Raw genomic sequence first — 10,518 nt, 5'->3', positions numbered from 1 at the left:
AAGTAAAATAAAACAAGGATGAGGTAGTAGCCAGATGTTTTCATCTAACTAGATGACTCGTTGCGCCAATGGCGCAAAGGGCGAGAGGGAGCCAAGTATTGCGAGGATATTTAGACACTCCAGTCGAAAACCAAATGTGGTCAATACTCCCTCATCATCTGCTTGGAAGCCGCCTATTCTCACCGGATCTAACATAGATACATGATTCTTCAAGAGCAAATTTCAGAGAAAATATAAAGCATGGAAGGCTTTAGGTTGTACTATTGAAACCATACCACCATATCTTTATTTAGTTTCTTTGAAAATCTAAAGGTCTAAGAGGATGGTACATGTGAGAAGCTGTGAATCCACAATAAAAAAACTAAACTAACTTCCAAACAAACATTTCAAGTTTGGAAGCCACAAGAAGCAGCCCAGATCTCTCGTTGTAGTGCAGGTACATGTCCTTAATCCTGCATCCACAGCCCATAATTTTTCAACACCTAAATCCACGAAATCCAACCGAAGGAAATCATGGCAGAAACTTGCGCCAGGGCTTACATCTCCGAGAAGGACTTCTTGGCATTTTTGTGCAGGTTGGACACAATGTTTTCCACTGAACATAGGAAAACCTACAGAAATTAAGGGAGCGTTTGGATCCCTTGCCAGTTTACCTTGCTAGGCAAGGCTAGCCTTGCCGATGAAGGCTAGCCAAATTGGCTCGCTCGCTCCAGCTTAGAAAAACCTGGAAACTGTGGGCAACGAGGTAAGCTCGCTTAGGAACCAAATCGACCTCTTCCTTGCCGGGCCAGGCTGAGCAAACCCTTGCCCAAGAACCAAACGAGCCATAATTGTCACAACCGAAATAAAATTACCTTTGTTTTGTTGCTGATACATGTTAGAAGCACATCATGCAACGATGCACGAATACCTAGTCAACAAGGAAGCAGATCATAGGTATGCACACGACTTCAGCTTCTTTCTTCAAATCTTATTCATTATTACCTTATTCATGTGCCTCCTACATAGACATACCCCAAGTCAATGTCAAATCAATACACGGCAAAAATATTTATCTAATGAGTAGAGGCAAACAGACTGCATGACTAACATGAAGCATATGAAAATACACATGTACTTAGTGCAAGCTTCAAATGACAACAATCTGAGACCAGGCAGCCAAGAATGTAAGTGTAGCAAGGAAGCTAACAAAGTGAATAAAAACATGTGCATCATATAGGACAGCAACTAAACTGCAAGTATCTCAAGTTGTATATTTTGACCAATTGTTCTGGATTAATCGATAGCTCTTGTTAGCTCATCTATCCGAATGGAACCATCTTGAAAGCATAACAAACTTATATAGTCTATAAACCCTCACACATCAGAGAACTTGCATATCACATATTATAGAGCACTATTTGAATTCATATATGATTATTAGATAGCACGGACATTACTAATACTTCAATGAGTTGTTGCTTAATAAGATTATACACAATAACACACATATTCTACCTCAGTCCTCAGCTATTCAACAATAAACATCATGTTTCTCGACAGTGCAGGAGCTTCATGCAATGTGAAGGAAACAGAGCAAGTACTCAGCTACAATATGAAAGCCACATATATTTATTTACCCCAGCAATTGTTTTGATCGATTAGGCGGTGGAAATAAATCTTTGATGCAAGCAAATGCCTGAAGAGAAAAAACTGCACAAAATGACACCATGTTAAATACGTCAGTCTCTACTAATGTAAATTTGTAATCATTTTAAAAGATATTTGCTATGCTATTTGAAGGGAAAAAATTGTGATACCGTGGGAGCAGAACATAAATCTCCTATTGACGCAAACTATAGCCCCCATTTTCTCCAACTTTAAAAAGCCATCAATAATAGAGCTTGTAGGGTAGGCTAGGCTAGCATGGATGCAACTCAATCAGAAGTTCCAAATGACCTCATGGTAGCAAGACATCTAATCTAATCCACGAGTTTGCACAGTCGGAGTACTGCTACCAACATCACCAGGATGACAATCTCACATGAGTCAAAACTACACAAAACCAGACAAAGTAGGCATACATTAACATTATGGTTTTCTTCAAAACTCATGACATTTTATGAAGCCACTACACATGAATCTCTATGTTTTGCAGATAGTTGCACAAGCAACCACCGTGTTCTAACAATTTCAACTTCGTAATAACACCTTAAAATGATTCAAGACAAAAGCTAGCCTAGCAGCAATGGGTAACACGGCTAATAGAAAACACCATGAGAACTATTGTGTACCAAAAATGACAATAGCAATCATAGTAACAATATTCAAGTCAAATTCTCTTAACTATTTCTTACAAAAAGACCATAGAAAAATTTAGTTAATAACTAATATTGTTTGGTAATCCCTACTTTAAAAGAGCTATATGTGGTCATTATATAGTTTCTTATATAGAAAGGTAGCCTGGACAAGCAGTTGGTCTTTCTGAAGTCAGAACGGTGAGGTACTCGAGGTTTGCGTCAAGGATGAAAGCTTAGTACATTAATAATAATGGCATTCTCGCAATTATTATTTGTGTTAATTCACAAAAAAAACTATAAATTTGTGTTGCTACAGCCTAGCTACCTCCTATCGGTAGATAAACATGGAGAAAATGATCTTTGAGTGGAGATGGTAACACGTTGCATGAGCAGTTAACACGTTACCACAAACCATTTTAAACCAAAGAATATCTGAGTTGTACCAACACATAGTAGAAGGATACAGAACAGGATGGAGACTCCAAGACCTGCGTCAAGAGCATCAGGAGGTGAAGAACACCGTTTTGCTCCTACAGCACTGCCTCTTTATCCAGTTTCATCCATTTTGCTCCGGGCTACATTTTTGCTTCTAAAGATTGTAGAAAGGGTCAAATGCAATTGAATAAAGCTGAATGTTCTTTTTAACATGATTGCGTCTAAACACAATAGCTATTCGCTACAGGAAAAGGAATCCCATATTCATGCAATCCCTTGTTCAAAAGGATATAAAGAGCCAATGAACTTCCATTGTGGTTAACAACTTCTATTTATTTATGGTCCCACATTGTAACCAACAACCTAAAGCACTGAGCCACTGCACCTTTCATTTGCATTTTCACATAGAATTATTTATCTATCCAACATCTAAACTCAAAGAACATATGCTTGACTGACACAACTGAGTAATAACAGCAGAATGTAACAGAATGGAGGAGACAAGTAGACAACCACACGGACCTTCAAATGCTTGATCAGGGGCTCTAAAAACCCTAGGAACTCAATCCCATCGAGCACCTTGAAGACGTATTCAGCATTGATCTTATGTATCTTTCCGTCTTTGCAAACATGTCATAGGTCTTCCCTGCAAATAAGATCACACTCATGTTACTATCATCATCCCATAAACATCACATCACGGGGAGAAGCCTAATATTATGATCTTGGACATCTTCCCCTCGACCAAAGAACAGAGCAATTAGCTAAAGACCTCAACGATGCAGATCCTAAACCAGCAGGCTAACTAATGCGAATAAATTAACTACCGCTATTTTCTCAAATAAGATCACACTCATGTTACTATCATCATCCCATAAACATCACATCACGGGGAGAAGCCTAATATTATGATCTTGGACGTCTTCCCTCGACCAAAGAACAGAGGAATTAGCTAAAGACCTCAACGATGCAGATCCTAAACCAGCAGGCTAACTAATGCGAATAAATTAACTACCGCTATTTTCTCCCCCTAAGAAACCCCAAATATTTTACACAAGCATCAATTTCGCCAACCAGATTACCTAAAATACTGCATCAAATCAAATAAGGATTACTCCCAAAAACATAGCAAAAACAAGGATGAGGAAGAACAAGGAGATGCAAGGCAGGAGGCATGTCCGTGGCGGAGAAGTAGTGGATGAAGATGCGGACGCTCTTGGCGAAGGTGGCCATGGGGTCCTTGTCCACGACACCTCCGCCTTCCCGCTTTGCCGGCGCCGGCCATGACGACCCGGACGAGCTTGTCCTTGACCAATCCCCGATGACCTAGGGGATTTGATTCGCCTCCACTTCTGCCAACGCCGCCGGCGGCGAAGGCTTGGCCTTGGACCCCCTCCCCTGCGTCTCCTTGGTCTCCCCCGCCATAGATCCTTGGATGCTTCTTTTCAGGTCTCCCCTGTGCCACCTCCTCTTCCTTTTTTCTTCCAGCGGCGGCACAGTCCCCCCATGGCTTCTTGGTGGTGAGGACTCACGATTGGGGAGGAGAAGAGGAGCCCGTGGCTTCTTGGTGGTGGTTCGTGCGGGAGGAGGGGATTGGGGAGGATGGGGATGGGCGGGGGCTGGGGATGACGAGACGCCGCCACGCATGAAGAGGAGAGGAGGTGGCGCAGAGGGAGAGAGAGGAAGGAGAGGAGGCGGCGCTGAGGGCAAGAAAGGAGACGAGGACGAGGCGGCGGCGGCAGGAGAGGAGGCGGCTGCGGGGGCGCGGGCTAGGTCTTTTCTCTCGCGCTGCCCGTTCGCTTCCCCTTTTCTCTGTTCGCTTCGCTGCGCCGCCTGCTCGCTTTCGCTGCCCTCGTCGCTACAGTAACGCGCACAAAAAGGAGACGTGGCCACGGCCGCCAGATAGCCGGACTGCTTCATCCTTTATATGTTCAATGTCATTAATCCTTGTGAGGTAGTAGCCAGAAATCTTCTCCCTTGAGCAGCACCGAAACAAAATAAAACAAGGATGAGGCTAGCTCTCATCTAAATGAGAATTGCCCTGTTCCATTTCTTTGAAAGAATTACAGGGAACATGTGTACAGATCCTTCGTCACTCCATCAGTTCATGACAGTACTAAAGAAGCATTGGTTCTATGCGTCGGTGCGCGCGAAATAAGAGGCGCACCAGTCCGCCACAGCCTACTACGATCTGCGAGGCAGAGCAACTGGGTCACGCGGTCACGGCGAGGCGGCCCAGCCTGGACGGGCGGGGCTTGAAGTCGCGGCAGCGGCGGCGGTCATTGCCGCCGGAGGACGGAGGGCTGACCAGCCGCAGCAGGTGCGCGCGCAGGACGGACCGGCCCTTGGCGGTCCTGCCTGCGGCGCCGACGCCGCTGCTCCTGATGATCCCCTCCTCGCGCCCCGTCGCGCTTGCGCCCGACGTTGACGCGGCCTGCTGCGAGGCGCGGCCTGAGGACGACAGCGGCCGCCCGCGCGGGCTCCGGTGGCGACTGCAGCGGAAGGAGCCCGGGTGGTTCGTCGGCGAGCAGAGGCAGGTGGGCTTACCGCCACCGGGAATCGCGCACGACGGCCTCAGGCTCGTGGATGGGTTCGCCATGGTGGCTTGGCCGTCTGAATCTTTTTGGATTCTTTGCTGGCTTCTCGTCGGAGCTCAGATCAGGACCGGTGGGTGCCGGTGGATGGCGTCGGGAGTCCTGGCCTTTCCGGGGCCGCGCTCCCTGTTATATAAGCTCGCCAGTCGCCGCAGGGCCCGGGACGACGCATGTGTGTCTCCGAAGACGACGTTTTTCCTGTCAGTTTCCTGCATGTAAAGTGTAAAACGGGTTTAAGTTAATTTAAGGTCAGTTTCACGCGTAACTAAATTCTTCCTCCACGTCGCGCTGTTGTACGAACATGGTGAAGTGTACATCGGAACAGTGGCGAAGCCACGTTGCATGGACCAGATTCAACGCAGGGAATATTGTTCCATTTTATAGCTTAAATTTTGTGTCCACCTTCACTCTGAAGTAAGAATGAATATGGACAAAACTCACTGTTAGTAGCGTAGTAGCGGAGTGCATATGCTCCCTCCGTCCGGAAATACTTGTCGGACCATTTCTCCGACAAGTATTTTATTTCCGGACAGAGGAAGTATATGTTCTTCTTCGTGGTGCAGTACATATCGTATGTCTACGGATCCAAGGAATCTGAATAAAGAAACCAATCTCGGAAATTGCTTTTGGAGGCCTGGCTTCATGAAGGTCCCCATTTGCAAAATTCAAAATTCATATTTTTACCTTTAAAAATTTCTGAAAAAATACAGATCTATATGGAGGCATAATATACATGTGTGTAAATTTTGAAGACGAAATGCGTTGAAATGAGGTTGTGCAAAGAAAACTGAGGCTTTCCAACACGGTTCATCCTTGAAGTCCGTGAGTTTTTTTTGGTAGAGATCGCATTTCAAGGTATTTCATCCTGGATTTTTTCTCCCATATACATTTCATCACTGTATACTTTCATTTTTTTAAAATCAAAATAGTTGAATTTTGAATTTTTCAAAAATAAAGGGCTTCTTGAAGCCCGGTCAGCAAAACGCCCCACTCAACCTATCTGATCTTTGTTTAATGAATCTGTGCTTTTGCTCTCCATCATAGGTGGAAACCACTCACTTTCTCCACCACGCACTAGCATGATGTTCTCCCCAAAATCGCACCGCCGCTCCTAGTTTTATATATCCGCTCGCCAACATTTCTAAATCGGGCACGTACGCAGCGTGACCGCTCGAGCAGCTGCGTGCGTGCATGAATAGGCCGTGACTCGGAGTGGCCACCTTCCGCGTCAGCTCTCGTACTAGTCTCCAGCCCAACGATTTGGTTATTCAGCGCAACTAGTCTAGTGTAGAACTTGCTCAATTATTGGGTTGCTACTGCTTGCGTGGGATCTCTTCAGGAAAAAACATAGTCATATCATCACATGCATGCATGTCCATCGTCCTTGTCATCTTCATCGTGTATGTACAGTCAGAACGGAGAAGGCAGCACGCATCCATGCATGCATGTTTGATGTGTCATCATGTGGGCAGTGCAGCGCAAAAACAAAAATCCCGGACTTACAAAAAACACGGTCGATCCACCGAGATGTACGTCTTGGTACGATCGAGTTGCTGGAACATGCGTGATTACGTACGTACCTTAATTAGACTAGTCTCTAGTGCTACGTCTTACTCAGCCGATTACTTGATTAGTGTGATCACTAACAGGTACTCCCGCTGTTCCAAAATAGATGATTCAGCTTTGTATTAAGTTAATATAAAGTTGGATCATCTATTTTGGAACGGAGGGAGTAGTTAGCTAAAACCTCGGAGTGTTAACGTGGGCATATGCACTTCCACGCGATCACGACATGTGCCTTCACTTTACTTAGCGTGGGTAGAGCAGAAGGTTAACTCAGCCGTACATTCTGAATTTCTCTGCAGATAATTACACGATCGCTCTCATGATCATCTGCCTGCGCGGCATGAATTGCCTTATTGTAGTACAAGAAGTAATAGTTAATTGATTGTGGACGTACAAGTTACAGACCAGTGTTCTAGAAGCAGAGATAAAGTGACATTTGAATGTGACACGCTTATAGGCGTACATTTTTCTCAGAAAAAACACATACTCCGTCAACTTATATTAACCTAGGCGATGAGATCAGCTGGTGAGTAAACTGTACACACGACGTAACCAAAATCCTTAACAAGCGGGTTAACTCTGGTGTGTATACCATGCCATGGCCCATGTGTAGGTTTGGTCAGGTCGCCGTCTGCAGCCTCAAATTGAACTCCGACACCAAAACTTTCTACACGCCCAGTAGCTTTCCTCCAGCCAGCAGCAGCTTAATTGCAGATGACCGACCATCAATCACGTCCCTAACTTGCAAATGCTTATCCAAACAGAAATAAAGCTTCCCTTTTTCCCGGAAAATCTATACAAAACAGAATCGTACCGGTGGGTAGTTGCGTGGGGCAGGCGCATATGGCCGGCCATGCCTGCCGATCGAGCTGACATGTGAAGCCAAAATTAAGGTGATGGTGATCTTAGCCTGGAATGGGCAGGCAAATATCTTTGAACGTGGACAACAACATCTCACCCACCAAATTTTCTCATGCACAGCTGGAGTGAAAACTACTGTGGGTAGCTGGGATCCCCTGTGGCAGCTTGCATTGGCTATAGCCAACTACTAGTAATAACATGGAAGCATCAGGTTTTAGAAAATAAAGCAAGAAGAGAATAGTGTACACATAGCTGGCGTCTAAACGATTCAAAATCATGTACTCCCTCCGTAAACTAATATAAAAGTGTTTAGATCACTATTTTAGTAATCTAAATAATCTTATATTAGTTTACAGAGGGAGTAATCTAAACATTCTTATATTCATATTAAGCTAGTAGATGATTGGTCCAATAAATGGAGAGATAAACACCTCTGCAATGCGGAGTAATTTCATGCCTGCCGGAGAGCTTGGCCGTAGAGGTTTTTCTTTTCATTTCTTTGCGCATCGATCGCCCTATACATCGCAGTCCATTTTATTTGGTCACTAGATGGATTAATTACCCTAGATCTTTAGCACGGAAAGATCAGACCAGATTTTTTGTGAAAAATCTACCAACATAACTCTCTTTCGAATAACCTCTACAATTGAAGGTTGAAAATTTCTGTGGTTGTAAGATTATAAGTAATTAAGATGATGAGCCTGTCTTTGATGAACGATGTGCATGCAAAGCATGAACGATGCCACTCCTACTTGCTTTGTATATGTAGGTGGAGAATCCGGCTGCTGACTGCATGAGCGTTGATCGATCGAGTGCCTACATTGTTGTCGAACAAGCAATTTCCAATTTAACTTGTTTTTTTAGTGGATCCCTTTTTTTTGCGAAAGAGGGCTAAAAGACCAAGCGAATTACGCATATGGCTAAATTACTATGATGCATCACATGCAATTATCCAAAAAAACTAAGGTCGAAATAGATCTCAATCATATGATGAATGCCATGAGAGTTAGAGATAGTTTCAGAAACCATTCTATGGAAGGGTGTGTACGATTCGAAAAGGGGGCATCAATGGGTTAAATATGGCTTTGTCACAAGCTTTGATTTTGTTTTTCACTTTTCAAAGAGTTGATCAACATTCAAGGGATACTTTCAGAAATATAGGAGGTTAATTAGTTAGATATTTGCGTGTGTGATATCCACCAGTGCAGTCGACGAGTTTGTTTGACACAAGTGTCTCATTGAACATGCATTCACAAGTGAGGATATATCTTCCTTTTTCCGTTGCAACTGGAAGAAGGTACACCGTATTTCAAGAGTGAGCAGAGCACGTGCTTGATTGCTCGTTAGGCATTGCCATATGTAGATAGGAAGCGAACCATGAGCCGAAGTTGGTGCCCACCAGGTCAAAGTTGAGTGAGATGAGAATGATCTGAGTGTGAATATTAATACATTATATTCTATATACTTAGGTCGAAATAAAGATTTTTGACTTTGGACAAAATTATTTATGACTAATCTCTAACTCAAAGCCCGATAAAAGAATGACATGACGAAGGCGCGTGTCACCTTCTAGTGCGATGAATGCCATAAGAGTCAAAGATGGTTACGAAACAAACAATTTGAAGGGTGTGAATGACTTGAACAAGGGCATCGATTTCCATGGATTAAAGTGGGTTCAATTGTGAGTTTTTATTTTTCTTTCCACTTCTTGAAGAGCCGGTCAACATCCAGTGGTTACTTTCGAAATATCACATGGTTTTGATAGGTGTGTGCATGATTTTCGCCAGTCAATCCAAGTTTTTTTGACATGAAGTGTCTCATTGAATTGAATATGCATTTACAAGTGAGGACATATTCCTTTTCGGTTGCAATTGAAAAAGCTACATGTATTTTAGGAGTATAAGCAAAGCATGTAGCTAATTACTTGTCACACATTGCCATTTTTACATAGGAGAGCGAATCACGAGCTGGAGCTGGTGCCCTTTGAGTCGGAGTTGAGCAACGAGAACTATCTGAGTATTGCCATACTGTATATTTGATGTGGTAAACATTAACATATTATATATTTGTTATATGTTTGATTAAACTAAAGATATGTGACTTAGGACAAAGCTATGATTTCAAGTAAACTAAAATGGAGGGATTAGAATGATTCATCTTTAGCCTGAATCACGAAGACTGGACCATGAAGACCTAAACCATGATGTGATACACACAGAAGATCCAGGGCGTCGAGACTTGGCTGCTTAGACAATATTGAAAACAATAACATGAAAATGCATGATGTCAGATAAAACTTGATGTGTAGGACGGTGATGTGGCAAAGTCAGAGTCGTTGGATCATAAGTGCGATCAGAGGTGAAGATGACTCAACTACCGCTGTCGTGTGGGTCAAGCTCTATTTTTTTGACTGTAATGGCATACCAGTGACTTGGACCAAGTTTAACTAGATGGCTTGTTTCTCCTATAATTAGCCGAGCTTTGTTGGTTTCTTGTAAATTTTTCTTGTATTAAATGGAACCCCAACAATTTTATTGTTGTCATATAGGAAGTAAGCTGACTCACTATTAGAAAGATATTCCTCGTCCTGCACAGTACCGAACTGCAGAAAAAATTGTATTAGTATTTTTCTCGTTCTTGAGTTCAAACAGATCGACTAAACTAAAGCACGGATCGGTCAAAAAAATATGATGGAGAACCATGTACCTATTCTTGCATGGTAAATTTGGACCCCCACCCCCCAACACACACACACTAGGGTTGAGAAGTTTGAGGGAACTTCC

The 10,518-nt window shown here is 43.4% G+C and overlaps 1 long non-coding RNA gene across 3 annotated transcripts; it reads right to left on the bottom strand.

Moving 5' to 3' along the window:
• Positions 1-234: 234 nt before the first annotated feature.
• On the bottom strand, positions 235-4,922 carry LOC123139237 (uncharacterized). 3 transcript variants are annotated; one of them, XR_006469515.1, is made up of 6 exons: positions 3,237-4,922; positions 2,768-2,868; positions 1,620-1,692; positions 855-1,000; positions 541-731; positions 235-452 (listed from the first exon to the last, which is right to left on the bottom strand). It is a non-coding gene; the product is annotated as an uncharacterized lncRNA (long non-coding RNA). The 3 variants fall into 3 exon arrangements; XR_006469514.1 differs by having other exon boundaries at positions 235-731; XR_006469516.1 differs by lacking the exon at positions 1,620-1,692.
• Between the last annotated feature and the right edge of the window lie 5,596 nt (positions 4,923-10,518).

Source organism: Triticum aestivum, chromosome 6B (genome assembly GCF_018294505.1).
Source record: "Triticum aestivum cultivar Chinese Spring chromosome 6B, IWGSC CS RefSeq v2.1, whole genome shotgun sequence".
NCBI classification, from domain to species: domain Eukaryota; kingdom Viridiplantae; phylum Streptophyta; class Magnoliopsida; order Poales; family Poaceae; genus Triticum; species Triticum aestivum.
This window is presented reverse-complemented; position numbering and strand designations above follow the sequence as displayed.